At 30.4% G+C, this 20,868-nt stretch overlaps 1 protein-coding gene across 3 annotated transcripts in view; it reads right to left on the bottom strand.

Annotated features, from left to right (window-relative positions):
* The window catches only part of LOC132757138 (tachykinin-like peptides receptor 99D), a 191,138-nt gene that overhangs the window by 135,238 nt on the left and 35,032 nt on the right, over window positions 1-20,868 (bottom strand). For all 3 annotated transcript variants that reach the window (XM_060748341.1, XM_060748355.1, XM_060748374.1), the window contains exon 2: window positions 10,902-11,037. The gene's annotated coding sequence lies outside the window, so the exon portion shown is untranslated. The remainder of the gene's footprint in view (window positions 1-10,901; window positions 11,038-20,868) is intronic.

Below are 20,868 nucleotides of genomic sequence, written 5' to 3'. Positions count from 1 at the left end.
TGTATGTGGTGAGTAATAATTTTTAATATTTTGTTGTATTTTATCCGATATACATGTATATATATATATATATTATGTTATATTATTTTATATAATTACGTTTTTTTTTAATTATGTTAATATATTGGACCAAGACGCTCACACCCATTTTATTCATACGTGATGTATTTTCATGTGCGATATTGACATTATTAATGGTTTAATGGACCTTTCATTACGGACTGATTCACTAAAATACTTCATTTCTAAAATGATCAACACTTTCACATAATAATTGATGATGATATTGTTACAAATACATATTCATGATAGAATAGTTGATGGACCTACACAGTTTAAAAGCAGATTATCTACAACGTTGATTACCTTAGGACTACTTTATAGACAATGATTCTTATGTAATTTCAAAATAAGTTACAGTATTAGGATAGGGTCTAAAATATTAGGTTTTAAAAACTATTTCCCGAATCTTGTAACGCGTAAAACCAGATTAACAGATCATACCTCGCGTTGCCTTGCACTAATGTTAAATAATTATTGACGTTATTTTAGGATTATCAACCAAGTAGCTAGCTATTGGCATCGTTTGTTATTTTAGAATAATGACTAAGACAAAAATCATCAAGAGATTGTAAGAACATTTGTTTTCGCTATTTTTTCTTAATAAAAGCAGAAGGGAAAATTGCCAAAGAATGATTCCTCAATCACATGATTATGTTAAATATGTACGTTTTAAACTGAGATACTATTTAAGAAAAAATATATCCCAAACTGTGATTTTGTCGCTCAATAAAATCACTGTTTGGAGTTCGGATATAATGATGCGCATCCGAACGACAAACAGTGATTTGACCAAGCGATAAAATCACCGATTTGGATATATTATTTCGATTCTAACACGACATCAACAAATAAATGCTGCCGTACCTTATATTCTTTGAAAAGCTTAAATGCGCCTGATTTATTTCCGTACTTATTTTCAGCGCGTCGTATATTTAGTGGTTACGTCACATATACGATGATCACATGTCTATATATATATATATAACATCACATATCAAAATATAGAACGTCAACAGTGATTTTATAGCAAAATAACACACTTTCGGTCCTTCTATGTTTAATAGAGAAAATTGCGGGTCGTGTTAGAATTTGCCTTATTTCTACATGTAATTATATCATTAACATCTAATAACACAGACAAAAATATATAAATGTATATTTTTGTACTTTTAATGTGTTTGATATCTATTTGATATTTTTAAAATTAACTATAACGCAGAACATAAATAAAAAATCCAATATTATTTTACCACTTTAATTACAATTATCTTACCCATACAGACACTTAAGGTGCTTATTTAAACTGTTTGACTGGTAAAATTAAATATCAGATAAACTGATGGAAGTTGTCCCCCGTTGTCTTTGTTATATTTGTGTGTACATGCATGTATGTAAATATTAATTACAAACAAATAAAACTGAATTAAACATTTCATATTGGTGCATTATTAACAACACTCACAGGGACTTCTAGTTGATTGAAAGATTGAGTTGCTGATTTGCTTAACCAAATGCAGGAGATTCATTTTGGTAAGTTAAACTCTGCGGTGCACACGAGTGATGTGTTTGTACATATTTTTAAAAATTAACTGAAAAGTTGAAATATAAACATTTTGAAAAGAGCTGACGTATGACATATTGATGTATAAAAACTCTAATCAAATGCCCAAGAGATCTCTTGACAGTATTTCCATGGGCACCTTTCATTTATAATTGATAACATACTTATACTACATTTTGTTATCAAAATATACATAGAGATTTCGATAACAAAATATATATAGAAACAATATATAAAAAGAAAAAACACTTGATACTTTTTGTGCTAACAGAAGACAATTTTCCCTGTTTTGGAATAATAAATGGAGTAAAGAGTGACTGATCAAAATGATACTAACATGTCTCGTATTAGAGGTTAGAAATTAAGTGGCGGTCATTTTCAAACTTCTTACACGGTTTGTTATAAAAGTGTTTGCTATGAATAATCCTAATATCATCGTTTAGTATACAAATAACCATATTAAGTGCATTTTTCTACAAGCAAAAATAATTTATGAGGGACAGTCTCTTGGTACCGATATTGTCACGATCGAATGTGTTCATCTTGCTAGATTGCTTTTGAACTGTTTTTAACACGATAAAGACGAAATACCCTATATTAAATAAATTTCAAATATTAGATAAAACATTGAACTTTACACGGGTGTGGATGTAAAGTGAATTGGTCTATAATGCAAGGTATTTAATACAAGTAATACATACCTTCATAGTATGTATCAGACATATCAAAACCACGAAAAAATATATACGGATGCTATTAGCGTGTATGAGATACATGATCTTATATAACATATATAATAGAGCAGTTAATAAAATATTCTAGAAAAAAATATGTTATATAAATGTTCACATTAAATCAATTAGAACATTTGTTGAAGCAATATGTTATAAGAATATCCAAATAATACATTTCTATTATTTTTATCAATATTTAAGATACTTCTGGAAATTGTTCTAGTTGCAGAACAATCTCTGGATTCTGGATCATCCCTTGCATTTACATTTGTTGATAGACATCATTAAATAAATTGTATTTGCATATCTACACTAATTATCGCATTTGATAACCAAGCATAAACACTTGGGGATAAAATAATGCAAAAATTTAAAACATAATAGCCCTCAACTTAATTATGCTAATGGATAAAAGCTATATAATTTTAATATATTAAAGGCAATTCTCATGTTAAATAATATCTCTTATAAAAACATGAAGTGATTATATTTAGCATGGATCAATTAAACGGTTAATGCACCTTCGGTCAATGCTCCTTATACAAACACTGTAATATGCTTTCGGCACTGGCCCATGATTGTAAGGAAAAAAGTAAGATAAAATTTCTACCGAAGTTGCGTCATACAAATAAAGCTATGTACAACGTGTGAATAATTCAAAGGTTGATTGGGCTATAATCATATGGTAAAGGTCTTAGACAATCCTGTCCTTTCATCGTAACTGAACGCCTACTTTACATTCCCAACATACACACGCCATACAAATATAATAATTGCATATTCTCGCATGCATCCATCTTTAAGGTTAATGATAAAGTGAACTAATATATGACTAATTTTCATTCGCATTTATCTTGCAAAACCTGCATTTAACTTGCTTTACAATAATTTTAACACTTAAACTTCTGTAACGGAATGTGATAAGCGTTTGTCATCAGTATCCTGCAATTTAACAAGGCTTTTTCCTCATAGTAGCTGCTTGTATTTTTATAATGAAATCTCTTGAAATCGGGAGACCGACTATCTAATTTTTTACACATGAGCAAATCTAGTACACGAAGCTTAAAACAGTTCTATAAGTCATAGTTTAGACTGTATTTTAGCATTAGTACTTCAGAACGTGTTCTTTATATCAATTTCTGTTGTCAGAAATAAGGTATAATAGGTCATATTCTTGATCAAATGGTATTTAAAACTGATGACTCATTACATGAGCCTCATGGCTCATTACTTTTTTATTTCTAAGTTATGTATAAAGAGGCTATTTAGGTATGAGCACTTTTTCATTCCTCAAAGACGAAAACAAAAATGCTTTATGATTGTTTATAACATGAAACTCAACAAAAAGTCAAGTTATCAGGAAATAGGTCTTTGTAAAGAGTTTTATATTTAGTGTTCCACTTAAGAAGAAATAATGTCAAGTTACTAGGAATTACAAATGTTAAATAATGTACTTAGCATGGATTAAAAATCACTCGAAAAATGAAATATTCAAGTAAATGCACACTATTTAATATTCAGATAGGCTACAGAAGAATGTATCAATTTGATTATAAAAACCTCAGTCTGCAAAATTAATGTGCATATTTTTGTTGTATAAATTATAATATTTCAAGATGCTGCTGAGATCCAGTCGTCCATTGACTGCTTTAACATGGGTAAATAATGTTTCAGCTTTGATTGTTTCTTGATAATTTATTTCTGTAGACATTAACTGTAACGATATTTTTATATTTTAACTGGCAATTGGTTATTGACATAAGATATTTTGAGTGGAAGATGAACTGACATTATGATATTGAAAGGATAAAACGCGCTAGTAAATCTAATTATATAATCGTAAAAAATAATATTAAATTAAGATGCATGTGCAACAAAAGAAATACAATTTATTGAAAAAAATCATCTTTTTAACGAGGAAATATACATTTTGAGAATAGCCTTTTTTTATTACATTTTCTTTAAAAGACTTGTTGTTAAAAGCTGCATGCCTCCAGATAACAGAAACACTACCGTCGTACAAATATTTCAAAATCCCTTCTCAAATACATTATATCCGGGATCGTATCAAACATAGAGGGAAACCAACAAATGCTTTGGTTTTGATATACATGTATATAGTATTTTGTGGCACTAAAAATTATAATTGATTATTTTTATAATATATTATATATATGATGACCAATATATCGATTTAAACTTAAGCTTGAAACATAATTATGGCCTAATCATTGACGAAAATTGATTTATGACCCCGGGCGTACCGGATACCAGGATTTTTCGAACCACCGTTGTGACACGTGACCATGTTGAATGAATTATCTTCTCCTGTTTATATTGGCTACTGCGTTAGTAACGTAGTAGATTATGCCAAGAAGGAACACGATATATTCATGCTCTTGTTAACTTTTTTTCTTAAATTAAGATGTCAGTAACAATGGATTTATACAATCAACCTAACTAAATCATAATTTACTGTTTACTTGAAATTTTATTTCATTTCTTTTTTCATTTTACAATCTGGAGGCGTGTCGCTTTAAACCAAGAAATATAGTTTATAATCATCGAAACAAATAATATAACAGTAAAGCAGAAGTTCAAACCTTTGTCAGTTTGATAATGTGCATAGAAATGAAGTCGAAATATTGCATTTATTTATTTATGCGAGTAAAAGTAAACATACACTGGTTCAGCAGTCAAATTCTGGCTTTGCAAGTTTATCTTTTATGAAAAAGACTTATATACCTATGCTATGTACCTTTGTGATTGAATTTAAATTTACATTTTATTGCAATACTTTTGCAAACAAATACAAAGCTTAGCCAGCCCGAAACACAATTGTTCAAATATCCTTGAAAAGCATAAATAATGTCATAAAACATGTCCTTATTTTAGAATAAAAACTGTCAAGTATTCATTTAATAAATGTTTGATTAGGGAGATAAAACAAACTTATGCAAAACAAAGCAACAGACATAACAAAAACAATGAAAGCTGTAAATCTCATCATTCTTTGAGTCTTTCAAAACACTAACACATCCAACAAAATGTTTTACTCTCAAGTGCAGACAGAAGAATAACAAATATATAGCAAGAATGGGCAATGAACAAACAAGAGGTAGGAGTTTTATCGAAGATTTATTGTCTTCATAATGATATCTAATATATATTTAATCAGACTAAATAAGAAATAGTACTTTAAAACTGAAAGCATTTTCAAAATTTAGTATAACAAATCAATTCAAATTGATAGTTATCAATTAGAATGAATAATTCAGTAATGCTCACAACTTATATCATTACCAATTATGAATCATTAATAAAAATGATTCCCAGCAAATATTTGAAAGAAATCCAAGAAATAACAAATTGAGGCAGTAACTCCTTTTAAATATAAGACTCGAATAACTCTTGACCTAAATACTAAAGCATGAAATCGATTAACGCAAATTCGTTAAGTGAAGGAAGCCTAGAATATTTATAGTGTTGTTATGATGGATAAATTATAAAAAATATCATTAAAGCCGGAACAGCAAAAATCTAAAAATATTAATTATGATAAATAGATGAATAAATTTTTATAACAATACCGACCCGATTTGTCTGACATCAACATAGTGTTACGCTTAAAATATATCTTTTATTTGTAGCAACTTGTATTACTGCTTCGAACGCATATAACGCTTGAAGATTTATTTACATCTTCGTTACGTATATGTAATACTGATAATCTAATTAAAGTTTATAAGGAAATCAAACTATTTTCATAATAATTTATTATGAAATTATGCTGATTGACAAAATTTCGGAAAGTATTTTTCTTATTCTACTAGCAGACTTAATTGAAACAAATCAACTTAAGGATATGTTTGTCTACCTATTTCACAAATTATTTGTCGCACAAAATTTGTTTTGTAGATGACTTTGATGCATTAACCGCCTAGAATAATATCTACAATTTAGCCAAATGTAAATACTGCCGAGAAAACCACGATACAAATGTCATTTTGTATTTCCAATTAGTTTGTTAATGTTAATTTCTTTTAACAAACTAGACATATAAATTATCTAACTTAACATCTAACGACAAAGAATATCTCAGGTGGTGAGTTTTATTCACTCATTAAGTGACCGATTATAAACGGGGCACTCCATTGCTTTTATTCAAACTGAGAAAATAAAGTTTAAAAATAAAAACATTCAAAAGTTAAATCCGACACTCTAAATATCGTTTTCATAATAAGCGCATGAAATATGTTTCATTTATAAATGATCGGATTATGAGCAACATATACTCATATCTTTGTGTCATATAAAACACTTAAAAATAAAACTTAAAAAAAGATTAATCCACCAATCAATCAATAAATCACTCAATCGGTAATGACTTTCAAAAAAAGCGATGAACAAACAGGCAGTTTATAAAATGATCTTATCAGCTTTAGTTTACTTTTTAATATATTTTGATGCATTAACAGTCAACAGCACTTTTTTAAATGGTAAATGCCAAATAACACTACAGAAGCTAATGTCTTTCAAAATAACAAATTATTCTGTTACTGATAATCTCTCTGTACTTATCATACAAAGAAACTTAACCAAAAATAAAAAGGAAACTCACAGTTGATAAATTATTCTGCTACTGTAACAATTTCGGTACTAATCATATAAAGAAACATAGCCAACAGTTTATTCATATAAGCTTTTATATCACATCTTTAATTTATTTACAATTCATAACGATTAACCTGCCAAAGTAGATAAACTTTAAACAAGACTTTGATTAAGGTGTTCAAAGAATGTTGTTTTAAAGCTGAGATCTTCTGTTTGATAACAAACACGCTGGCTTTCTGACAGGTGAAGTAATTTAATTCAGATAACTTTAAAATAGCAAATAAAAAGGTCATTGAATGTTAATTTTGACACCTTTTATACAATTTTCATGATTAGATTATTTTGTTTATAGCATATAAAACATGTATAATCTTCAAACCGATACGTAAAAAGTTGCTAACATTCGCCAGTCTAATAACCGAAAGACAACAAATTTGTTACAAAAGTACAAATTATATGAATTTAAGTTTGTATGTTTGTTTGTTTGATTTGGTTTTACGTCACATCGACACAGTATAGGTCTTACGGCGACGTTACAGTTTTTGCTGGTGGAGGAAGACCTCAGGTGCCCTTCCGTGCATTATTTCAGGCACAAACGGGCACCTGAGTAGAAGCATCGATGTTCCGTGAGCTAGCTGGATAGCTTCCTCACATGAAAGAATCCAAAGTCACTGTCGGGATTCGAACCCATAGCGGTGAGGGGCAACTGGTTATGAATTTTAGAAATCAATACATAATTTATATAAAATAGGCACATGAAACTTTATCTTAGATATGTTGTAGATTTCCCAAAGTGCATTTCATTTTATTTTCAAATAGTGGTACTTACTTTCAGTATGAGCCATTTATTACAATAAAAGAATGTTAACATTTGAATAAATACTGAAACGGAAATTTGAGGGCGGACTTCCAAACTATTTAGTATTTTCATTTCTGCAAAAAAGGGGAAATAAGGCGAAATTAAATGTATTAGGTGAAAACTTAAACGTTTTAAACTTCTCATTTATATAAATGAGCCCTTCAAAACTAAATGTGTTGTATTGAGCATGTTCAATGCCTGTCAAAATTCTTTTTTAAACTAGAAAAAGCGGTTAGGAAAGGTATATCAGGGCAGTTCTTTATTGCACAAATATTTCCAAACAGCAAACTATCAGCCAAACAGTTACACAGTTACATACCCAAGACTTTGTGATTTCATTGGTTGTCTTTTTATTTGAATAATGTATTATCTACAGTTGACATATGTAAAATGTTTTATCCTCTAAAAATGTATTGTCTAAATGGAAAACAGTCAAAAACAATTAGAAGCTAAATACATTGATATCTATAGATGAAGCGATTATAAGTATGCATTTTTTCCATTCAACCCCAAGTGTTTTAATTTAGTCTAAGAAAATCAAATTATTTTACTAATAGGTTAACATTTTTGTGTTCCATTTTTGAATAGAAGAGAAAAACGTTTTGTGAAAAATATAAATTATATATGTTATTTATCAAAGTAATGGCAATATGATAAATATCGAGTTGCCAACAATATTCAACATGGTAGCAAACACCTTCAGTAACAACCGCTATCAGAAAACAGTTTATAAAATTACAACTACACATTGGATTGTAAGGACTTTATGATACAAATATTTTTTGCAAGTACTCCTTGTCCAACGCCTTATGTAGCAACCACCTTCTGGCGATTAATATTAATAGGATTGTTATCCTCATAATATAATATTTGGAAAGTATTTAAATAAGTAGACGATGTAATAAAAGAAAAGCCAAATAATGAATGTCTCCTATTTTGTCTTATATTCGATTCAGGCTCGATCTTGTTGGTAGCTAATTTTTGTGTTACGAACCTGAAATCCCTTAAACACTAAAATGACAATTCAAACGACAGTTCCAAAATCAAAACTGTGCAATTCCAGTCATAAATCAGAAGGTTATGAGGTTCAAATCTGAAAGTCATATTCCAGAATATATTTTTGTAATAATACTTCAGTACATTGTATTTTTATCAATCATTGTCATCAGGGATTATGTAAAAAGATAATATTCTAGATCAAGTTTCATTTAAAATTGCTGTCTAATTACTTACTTGACTTGTAAATCTTCCAAACTTTTTTTAAGTATAAAATGCTTTTTTCTATAAGAACACTTTAACATGTTCGAAGAAGAAACAAACATGTTTAATGAACGCTTATAATTTGAAAATCAAGAAAAATATCCAGTTGTCAGGTAAAAAGATAATAATAAAAATAATTGTCTGGCTACACATGCTTATGTCTTTATAATGATTTTTATCTTAAATATTCTAATGCTAAGTCATTTAGAATAACAGATGTCGAATTATGTACTTGTATAGCTTGAAATCCACTGAAATAAATAATGTATTTTGTTATGACTAATATAATATTTTATAGATAGACTTCAGAAGCTAAAGGTTTCAATGTGATTATGAATATCTCTGCAGAAATTCTAAGCACTTTTTATTGTAGAAATGATACCACTGAGATTCTGTCGTTCATTTGAACGCTCCATCATGCGTAACGCATTTAATGTTTTTAGATGAATTACTTTTGTAGACATGTACAAAATTTGTTCAGGAAGTTCATAGACTTTTCGTTTTTTGTCGCATTGTTTAATACACTTTAATAAGAGTACATACGCATAACATTGAAATAAATATCCTATTTATAGCAAATGACTTGCGCGTCTGTTTATTCACCTTTTCCACAAACAATTGGTCGCACATTATGTGTATTGTAGATGACTTTGATGCATTAACCCTTTAAAACAATATATCTAAATAGAAATAATGCCGGCAAACTTACGATAGCAATGTCATCTTAAATTTCAGTTTTTTTTGTTTTGTTATTGTTAAACTCTTTAAACAAACTAGATACCTACATAATTAAAGAAAACAACTTACGACAAGGATAATTCAATGTGATTTATATTTAATTCATTTTTTAAATGGCCGATGGCTGGTGGAGAAATTTAATTGCTATTGCTCAAACAGACAAATTAAAGCTCTTAAAATAGCGCATTTAAAAGTTAATTTCGACAACTTAATATAATGTTCATGATACGCGTATTTTGTTAACAGCGCATCAAACATGTTTTATTCGCAAGATGTCTATTGGCGTTTGAAACAGCGTTAGTAATTAAAATGAAGGATATCAGCAATTTTGATCAATGAAATCCACAAGGACTGTATAATATGGTTAAAATGCTACAATTGTGAAACCCCGAAAAGAATCAATTACATTCTTTTTTAATCTATTTTTTATGATTGCTTCTTGATGGTAGTTGATATTGTCTGTGACTTTGATGCATCAACAGTTTACTACATTACTTTATTGAAGTGTTGTATTCCAAATAAGACGGCAACAACGATACTAATTATTCCCTATAATTATATTAAACTCTCTGTACTAACTTTCTTTTTTTTAAACTCTGAAACCGATAAGCTAAGCGAAACAATGAAAGTCACTCGATGAAAGGTACATTTAAATTGTAAATAATTCAAAAGATGCAAGAAAAAGAGTTTTAAGTCACAAATATCTGAAATTGGAAATATGATTAAACAGATAATGGAACAGATAATGATGAGATATTACTATAATTATAGATTTCTTATAGCGTATCATTTTAGGCATGTGCAAAACGTTACTTCACTTGTTTAACCGTTGCAGCTGGACAAGCCAGTTATGACAGTAGCTAACACACTAAGACTTACGACCTGAAAAGGACTATTTGCCTGATAACAGGTACATATATTCTGACATATTCATAATAGGCTAATAGGTTTTAATTCGGATAATAAAAGAAATCAATCATAAACGATAAAAAACTAATTTGCTTTTAGACAAACGTACAATAGGCAATATGATAAACACAGAAAAAAGTTAATGATAGCATGCACCACATACCTTCAGGTCTGTTTATTTTCATCTTTCACTGCGCAGACAGTTTGCATCAGAACATCTTTAAAATAAGCTTTTTCCATATGTTATATTATCCATGGAAGCAAGTGTTTATACACCTATGAACGTACGTCGTTTCTCTCTGAAAAATAATACAATTGAATATGATATTCTATTTGATATATAGTTGAATTGCTAATTATAAACATTTGGGATTATGTAGATCTATGTTCAGTGTACTGATAGAAGTAAATATATGTCTATTAACCTCTATATTAACAAATATTAACATTAAAAAAAATCATTTGGAATGAAAACTTAAATATGTTATTTTTATTTTCAGGCAAAACAAAACATGGTTGATATCTACTCATATAAGAACTCAACATTTTCCCAAGGAGCACCATCCAGACATTAATCACGTCATTCAGCGTTGACATTTAATCGAAAAATAAAGTGACTTGGGAGTTATGGTCGAATTAGACATAACAAATGTCTGTCAAACGGTCTTTAGGCCGTTGTCAGACTATCAAGGGATTTTTTTATTTCCCCGAATGTTCTTCACCAGTTATTATCAATGTGTTTGAACGAAAATAATCTTGTCAACCGATATATCATCAAGAACCCCTTATCACACAAAAGTCCGAACTTTGATTTCATTAATGTCAATGGTGTAACATGTTGCTCCTTCGTGCTTATGAAGTGACAATTGCAGTTGATTGTGCCATCGGCTAAATACATTTTGATCAGAATTCCAGTATTAAGCAATATGATTATCACGGATCAGCTATCAAATTTGGCGGTTTAGTCCTAGATAAAAATGTGTTCCCTAGACCATTCATACAAAACAAAAGTTTTTGCAACATATTACCAGTTAGTCCATATAATGCTAAATAAATATTGACATTTTCTTGAAATAAGGAGCAGAGGAACTAGTGTAGTCGACAGTTATTCAAGACACAAGTTTAAATTAACTATCAAGGGATTGCTAAACTGTTGGATGTCTCTGTACTGTTTTCTTTTTATTCTTTTTATGCAGTGTAGATGTCGCATAACACGTCTATATCAATCGCAAATAAACAATAATAAATGTATAGAACACATCAAATTGTATTATTTATGCATAGGAAGTAATGTTATGTATATTTTAATAACCGATTTCTAAACTCAAATCTGTTTTGCGTGCCTAGTGTCAAAATCTCGCAAAGAAATATCTAAAATATATTTTATTATATGATATTGTAGCTACTGAGTTTACCATAGAGATACAATATGGGCTAAGTGAAATAAAGATAATAAGTTTAAGCAGCTTTTGATTAACCTTCAAATTATCAAACACGTCAGAACAACTATCATCCTTATTTCTTCATTTAATAGCAAAACAACATTTTTCATAATGCAAAAAGTTCCTAAATTCATATTTTATATTTGATTGAACTACATAGTTCAGCATATTGAGAAAAAGGCGTGCGCCTTAACATATAGTGAGTGAAATCAATTATAGTGGTAAGAAACAGATATATGAAATACATCAACTGACAAAAGGATAAATTACATTATCAATATAATCATTTCGAAGAAACACTATTTAAACGAAGTTAACTTAAAAATAAAAGAATTTTCCTTTTTCAAATTTTATCAAATTTCTCTTGCATATATATGATAAGATAAATGTACATTGTATCTTAAATGACTTGGTAAAATAACTAAATTGCATACTATATTCTATTGTGTCAGACTGAAAAGCTAGAGTAGTACAAAACACTATCATTTACGGGATATTTTGAAGTCAAATGGTTATGTCGTGACGAAATATATAAGTGATGATAATTGAAGACTTAATATGATAGTCTGGACGGTTATGAGTTATGAAAACTGTTCATTGTCTTGACAGAACGATGTTTCTCTTCAATGTGCTGTTTTACTGTTTTGTCATCAGACTCTGTCAGCATATGATTCCATTACTTTTAATATCTTCTAGCTTGCAAGGCAAATATTATTTGACGGGAAAAACATATTTCTTACACTATCGCGTGCGTGAAATGATTGTTTTCCTGTTTTACACACAAAGTTTTGTTTGTATGTTATCCTGATATTTAAACCCGTTTTAACACATGTTTTGTTCATATTTCGATGCTCGATAAAATGAATCAGGTTTCCAGGATAACTAACACTAAATTAACTAAACAAAGGTGACCGAATATTGATAAAACCGATTTCTGAAACAGCATGGAGAGATTAATTACCATAAGCCTTAATGTTCGTGTTAACTTCTAACGGAGAAATTATGCATTGCCCAAAGATCGTGTCACTGACTACTTGATTATTAATCAGATTCTCTTCAGCGGGTGGACAAAAACATTCAAACACTCAAAAAGATTAAACACTTTTTGCAGTAAAAGTCAAACATATAATAATGCTTGCCAATTGTATGTCTATAACAAATTACGAGAATTGATCAAAAAGTTCTCTTCCCGATGCACTTCCGGTAGTCAGAGACACCATCTAATGGTCTTACTTTTCAATATAATCGCCCTCTACATCAATGCACGTTGCCCACCTGTGCTCCATATTGTTTAACCCTTCAAAACAGAACTCTCCTTTTTTGGCCTTCAAAAAACTCATTGGCCTCGATGACACCTTCATTGCTTCATAAGCAGTTTCGGAAACAGGAATAAGTCGGAGGGGGCCAAATCCAGAGAATATTGGGGATGGGAAAGAATTTCAAAGCTGCAATCATCGCAACTTGGGATGTGTGAGCTGACTCATTGTCGTGCAGGAGCAGAACGCCTTGAATCAGTTTGCCCCTCTTTTAACGCGAGATTTCTTGACGCAGACGTACGTACCGTTTATGGTACGACCTTGCCCAAGACGGTCAATCATAATTATCCCCTGACCAAAAAAATGAAACCAACATCTTCCCTGCTGGTGGACCCGCTTGAATTTCTTCGGAGGGGTGAGCCAGGGTACTTCCACTGCATGCTCTGTTTTTTTGGATTGTGGATCGAAGTGATGGACCCATGATTCATCCTGATTTACGATCCGGTAGATAAAATCAGGTTCCACCTCGTAGCAAGACAAAAGATATCTTGAATGTCAAGCCTGGTCCGTATCTGTCAACTGTCTGTGGACCCACCTAACGGAAACCTTTGACATGCCATGGACTTCGATCAGAATTGCCTGAACTGAACCAAAGCTTATACCCACTTCCCTAGCAATGCTTCGCAGGTCTCACCTTTGTCGCACATGACCAGATCGTGCACATCTTCGGCAGTTTCATCGTTTGTGGCCTCTTTTGGCCGCCCAGGCCGCTTATTATCTCCAATGCTTTCCCTGACCCTCTTAAATGCAGCAGCCCATTTTTGGCAGTGCTATAGGAAGGGGACTTCTTCCTAAGTGTGTCTATGAAGTCGTCAGGGATTTCCTTTAGGGACATCCCATTCTTATAGAAGTACTTAATAACGGCTCTGATTTCAACTTTTCTCCATTTGGTCTTAATGACACACCCATCTACTAATCAAAGTGTGTTTTATGTTACTTAATCTGTGTAAAACCGCAAGTAATTCGGTCAGTAATCTTCAATGATATATCGGTATCGACGTATCGTGTGTAAATGTCAGTGTAGTTGCTAGAAGTATATCGGACCGAGAACTTTCTGATCATACCTCGTATATGATGTAGGATAAAACGTTTAAAGAGCGTTTTTATTCATTGTACTATTACACAAACACTCGCTGTGAAAACAATAAGATGCTAGCCGGAATAAAAGTTACTGTGTCAAACCAATACGGTCACCAAATATAAATAATTAGTATGAACTACCATCCACTTTAATACATAATGATGCCTTTAAATTATTAGCAATAAACATTAACAGGCGATATCTTGAAACAATTTGAAAAGGTCTTAGATGTTCCAACTTAAACGGACAGTCTCCCTATACCTTTGGAATGTTTCTGATAAACAAAATATGACAACTTTACCTTTTACATATCATATATTATGACAGCATTCGTGACAAAGCTTGCAATTGGAACTTGGGATTTTTATTCTTGATATTTCACTGGAATGTGTCATTCATGCTGTATGTAAGATATTTTCTTTAAAAAAACAACAAATCAAATCAATGCCTTAATGTCTAGAAAGATGTTCTCAGAAGTAACGATCAAATATGCGTGTCTATATTCCACTTGTTATGTCAGTCTTTACTTTCATGATGTTTTACGAAAAAATAGTGATACTGGGTGGACAGTTAAGCGATGTTCTACCTTCGAGCCTATCTTCAATATTTCTATTCTTTCTATACAATGTTCATGCTATTAAAATTATTTTACAGTCTTATTTTGAAACATTATGATTGCTTTTCCCTGAGACATTGCTTTTGCGATTTCTTTATTTAACATAAACCTTCCTTTTTGTAATATTATAATATATGAAGGAACGGCAATATCCTGTAACCTACAGTCTATCAAAATTAACGGATCAGGAATAAAGAACGGAGACTTTAATGCCTTAAAAAATTCTTCCTCGAATTTATCAACGCAAAAATAATTGTTATTGCAACAATGCGCTAATGTTTAATTAATATTGACGTTATTTCAGGATTACAAGCAAGGGAATTATTGAAGTCATCTATTATTTTAACAGTGTGCTTTAGATAAATCATCAAAGGGGTGTTATTATATTGGTTTTCTGTTGTTGTTTTTTTTTCTGAATTGAAGCAGAAGAGACATATCCACAAAATACTCCGCAATCACATATTCTATTATAGCAATAATAATGTTGAGATAATAAAATCGTTTTAAATTAAAGCTGCTCTTGTCTGATTTACGTATATAGCATTCTTAAAAGTTAAAAATGCGAAAACAAACATAACATATACAAAATTAATATTAATGCAAATTGTTTAAAAATTATTTCAACTTCGGCCAACGCATCATTTAACAAATCTATCCGGTGATAACTCCCTTAGTTATATGTTATATTAATAATTAAGCTTAACGTTACAATCCTATGTACCTTTATCTCCCTTAACAAGTTTCAAAGCAAGCAATTTTGTATTAAAATGATCTGATTTTTTTTCTTTTAATCTATTTACAAGAATGTTCTTCTATGGTAAGTAATATTGTTGATGACTTTGATGCAATAAAAACTAGCAGGTCTTTTTCAAAGTCTTGTTTAATATAGTAATATCAAATGTCTTTCATATTTCAATAAATTATTGGTATAATTTTATGTTAAAACCCCTGTGTAAAATGTTTATCTTAAAAATAAACTTAAACCAAAAAGAAGGCTTCAAAGTTTCATGGTATCATTAGTTGTGTATATAAAATTTATCTTTAATTTACAACGAATTGCCTGCCAAATATAGGATAAAGATTAAAAATATATATATATATTCCTTTTTCAGAAGTTAAACTTCTGTATAATAATATATGTAATTCAGCAATGATAGGTGGAGAAGTTACATTTTCAACAGCAAATTAAAATCTCGTTAAAATATAATATATATTCTGGCACCTTTTATAACGTTTTCAAGATAAACATATTTTGTTTATAGCATATAAAACATGTTTTATGTACTTATAACTATATTAACGGTACCGTAGTTACTTTAGCTTATACTTCAAGTTAGGCAATAAACGTAATATAAGTCAAAACACCTGTAAAGGTACTTGTGTGAAAATTCATTTCTGATATGATTTCCTGCATTCCTGATTTTCTTATTGCGTAATAATATAGATAGGCAACGAACGTGATGTTTTAAAGCAGTAACTTATAACAGACAAATTATAACATTACAGTTGGCAGTGACGACAAGAGGTAAACTATCATCTCATATGCAAAAGCAAACAACACATGCTCAAATCAATAAAACCTAAAATGATTAACTAAATGACCACATGTTTTAATATGTGCAATAAACAAACAATTTCATTAAAATACCACCCTTATTTGGCATCATGACAAATGTAGCATTTAAACCACACATCAGCCTTGTTATCAAACGGCATTAGTTCTGTCAGACTGTCTGATTATCTGCATTAACGCACCTAGAGATGCACGTCAATTTACCTTATAAGCGTGTGCTTCCTGTCTTACATGCCAATTTAACCCCACAAACGCTATTCACTTCTATATCAAAACAAGTTTTCAATTTTTTGTTGCATTGCTAAGGTTTCCAAAATGGTATTCATTGTCCATATCTCAAAAGTATGTTTGCCTGTTTTCGTTTTGGCAACGATTAAATAGTTTGTGTGGATGTTACGATACTACTTGCTTGCTATATTATGCTTTTTACAACATAAACATAACTTTTATATAAATGCTACTTGGATATTTTATATATAAATGGAAAATCAAACTTTTTAGCTCATTGGGTTGTTTTGATTTTGAAATTGTATGAGAGGCAAACAAAGCCACTCGTATTTATTTTTTATCTTATATGTATCTATTTCCTTACAACATAAAGGGTCGATTATGAGTGGTCATTATTTATCGGAAATAAAGCAATTTTAAATCTTTTGTTGAATCAGATATAACAAATGTCTCTATAACGCACAATAGGTCCTTCCAAGAGAATGTCTGTTAATGCAGAATAATCACTAAAATTTGATACTAAATACAGGTTGCAGTTTTATTTCAGAACATACAAAGCACCTACATTAGAAGAAAACTTTATCTTGTCTTCATGTAAATATTGTTTACATTAACAAATAAATTCAAATTATCATTATTAAACACTACGATCGACACAAATCAGATATGAAGTTCGGCAGTTTATATCTCACTTAATTATTCCCCCAGACTATCAATTCAAAATAAATGTGCTTGCAGAAAATAACCAGTTTGTCAATGCCATTGCACTGCTTTAAATAAATGTTTAATTTAATGTTGATATTTTTTGGAATGAAAAGAAAGGGAATGGAGATAGTGAAGTCATCTACTATTCATTCACTCATCCTAAAATATAGTTCCAAAGGATTATAAATTTGCTTTTTCGGCCAAAAGCCGTCTGATTTCACCTTGACTTCCGTTGAAATTAACAGTAAAGAAATGAAAATGGGCAGAATTTCATTGGTCATTTTAACACTTATAGCCTGTTCGATTGATACTTTAGAAGAGCTTCTGTTTTATGTAGAGGTCTGTTCGATTGCGCGATGGCAAGAAGTATTGGAAAAAGATATAAATCATAATAAATATAAAAACGCCATAATAATATTTTCTAGATGTTTCTAACAGCTTTTCAATAAATATATAAAATTAAATATGACAGATCGCCTTTTTGATACTTTTGCGTTCGACTTGGTTTCTTTTCTAAGCTGTTCTAGTCATTATATTGTCTTCTCATTCCGGGCATAAGACGATTGAAACGAACTTCCGACTTATTTACAGTTGCAGACACAATTCTCTGTGGAATAAGTGTACAGTATCTACTAAATATTTGTTTTATTATAAATTCCTATTCAAGTCAAATTCCATTTTGATTAAATTCAAATAATACAAGTAATATTGTTTAAATCTAAGATGACAATTAATGGGGGAAAACATTGCGGGAAAAAATGAACTGAAATAAAACTATTGAGTACGAATAAAGTGTTCTGTTTGCGATTAGCATGGATAGTTGTAGCTTATCCTATGCAAGTTAACAAGTTTGACTTCGGCCGAGTATCTTTTTAAAGATACTTCTTGTTTTCTCTGTCGTTTGACTTTTATTTTGCATTTAAGCAGACACGCAAATAAGATACCGCATAATGTGTGATATTAAGTTATGATTATGTTTGAATAAGATGTACTCAGTTTTTTTTTTTAAATAGGATAGATACTGTGCAGGATTTTAGATTTCTAGCCTTACATTACACCATACAGCACCTTAAACAAACAAATAAACGTATAAAATCAACAGGGGATAAAAGTCTCACTAAAAAACTTATCTTCAATTTTCATAAAAGTGTCGCAAAGTTCATTGATATATTGATATAATTATTCTTTGATACATGGCTGATGGTAAATGAAATGATAAAATAATAAATTCCAACTTTTCGGCACTTTTACCACATTTTTCTGTATGTATTAGTCTTCAGTATTATAAGAATCTTACACCAGCTGCCGGTACAGACCGGAATATCTAGCTCGAGGGTAACTGTTTACAGCGAAAACGAGGCACTGCCGAGTTTCCGCTAAACAGTTAGCCGAGAGCTAGATATTCACGTCGGTACAACAGCCGGTGTTTGATTCTTTTTCTTGCATATTGCATGTCAATTACTTTCGGAACAGAAATTATGAAAACTGATATTTTCATTACGCACTTTTTTCTTATAGTAGCGTATGAACATACAACTTCATTCATAACGGAAAAATGACGTCATCCTAAGAAGGCGATTCATTCATAAAAGGCGTGCGTCAATGGCGTCATTTAACGCACGCGACTTGTCTTACATGGGGGTGTAAGACAGAGTTTTCTAGCACCGGTGTAAACGGTAGATAATCCTGTCTGAAATGCAAGAAAATTATGTAATTTCCACCAATATGATCACTTGCCTTCTTTATTGATAGAATTTGTTGAAGCAGCATATTAAGTCAGTTCTAAAATGAGCAAGATATTCATCATCTCAGGTCTTTTGAAGTACCGAGATATATATGTCGGTTAAATCTAATTGATAATTACTTCTTTAAAAAAACTCCTTAACATGTTTCATCAAGTACCATGCACATAACTCAGGATCATGCATGCATATAGTATCGTTATCTGAAAAAATAATCTTTTTTGCATTTATTTTATTTTACATAGGATGTTATATTTTAACTAACTCATAAACATGTATAATCAAGTATCATCTTTACAAACCATGCACATAAATCAAAGTTATTGAATGAATGCATAATTATTATATCGTTATCTAAAAACATATTCTTTGTACTTATTTAATTTATATATAATGGTCTATTTCAACATAAATCCCTGCCATAAATTGGAATATTTTTCTTCAAAATGGCATTTTATCTTGCTTGTTATAAATATACATACATTCCATTCTTTTGATGAATTAAAAGATGATCATTACACTAATGCTTGCAAATCATATTTATTTATATGGTCGACAATGTACAATTGACAAAAAAGTAATATAAAATGTGAAAGTTAAGACGAACAATGGAGACCATCAGCTATCTTCATTGTCACAACCACCTCGTGCTTACACACATACTTCGTTGACTGACATTTTTCTATTATGCATAATATGATCAAGCAAAGTTAGCAGATCTCATGAAAGTACGTAGTACTTGGACTGCTGGATTTACATGAACTTTTATATGATTTAAGCATACATTGAGCTACATGTATAATCATAGAATACATTTTAACTATAACGTTAAGAGTATTCTAAACATAACATTTATTCAATATTATACAACTATTGCTAATCATTATGTTAATATTTCCTAGGAAATGTAATCAACAGTCATGGAGCTGGGTGTAAACTTATATGTATTTATTATTATTGATAACGTTTTCAAAACACTTTAGTGTGTCTGAATGGTCTTTATGGTACAGAATGTGTTTTATAGAGGTTCTTAGCATATTCTAATTCTTGTTTTCATAAGGAATGGTTATATCGTGACGACATATATGTGATGATTATTTCTCACTAAAATGTGCAAGTCCAGACAGTTCTGATATATGGGAGCGTTCCATTGTATTGGCAGAACGATTTGTCTCTGATGTGCTATTTATGAGTTTTATTATCACATCTTGTCGGTAAATTATATGGTTATTCTGATATAAATAACGTCAATACTGTTAAACAAATACTGTTGCTCATTCTTACACTTATTGCGTTTGTGACATAATATTAATTATCGTTACATTGTATAAATATCAACGAACACTAGGGCTAGTTTTTTTTAGTTTCTTTCTACAGACAGGTGACACTTCTTTCTTTCTTCAGACAGTTGACACTCCTTTATCGCA

This window comes from Ruditapes philippinarum, unplaced genomic scaffold (genome assembly GCF_026571515.1).
Source record: "Ruditapes philippinarum isolate M1 unplaced genomic scaffold, ASM2657151v2 ctg1265_1_1_1_1, whole genome shotgun sequence".
Taxonomy (NCBI): Eukaryota; Metazoa; Mollusca; class Bivalvia; order Venerida; family Veneridae; genus Ruditapes; species Ruditapes philippinarum.
This window is presented reverse-complemented; position numbering and strand designations above follow the sequence as displayed.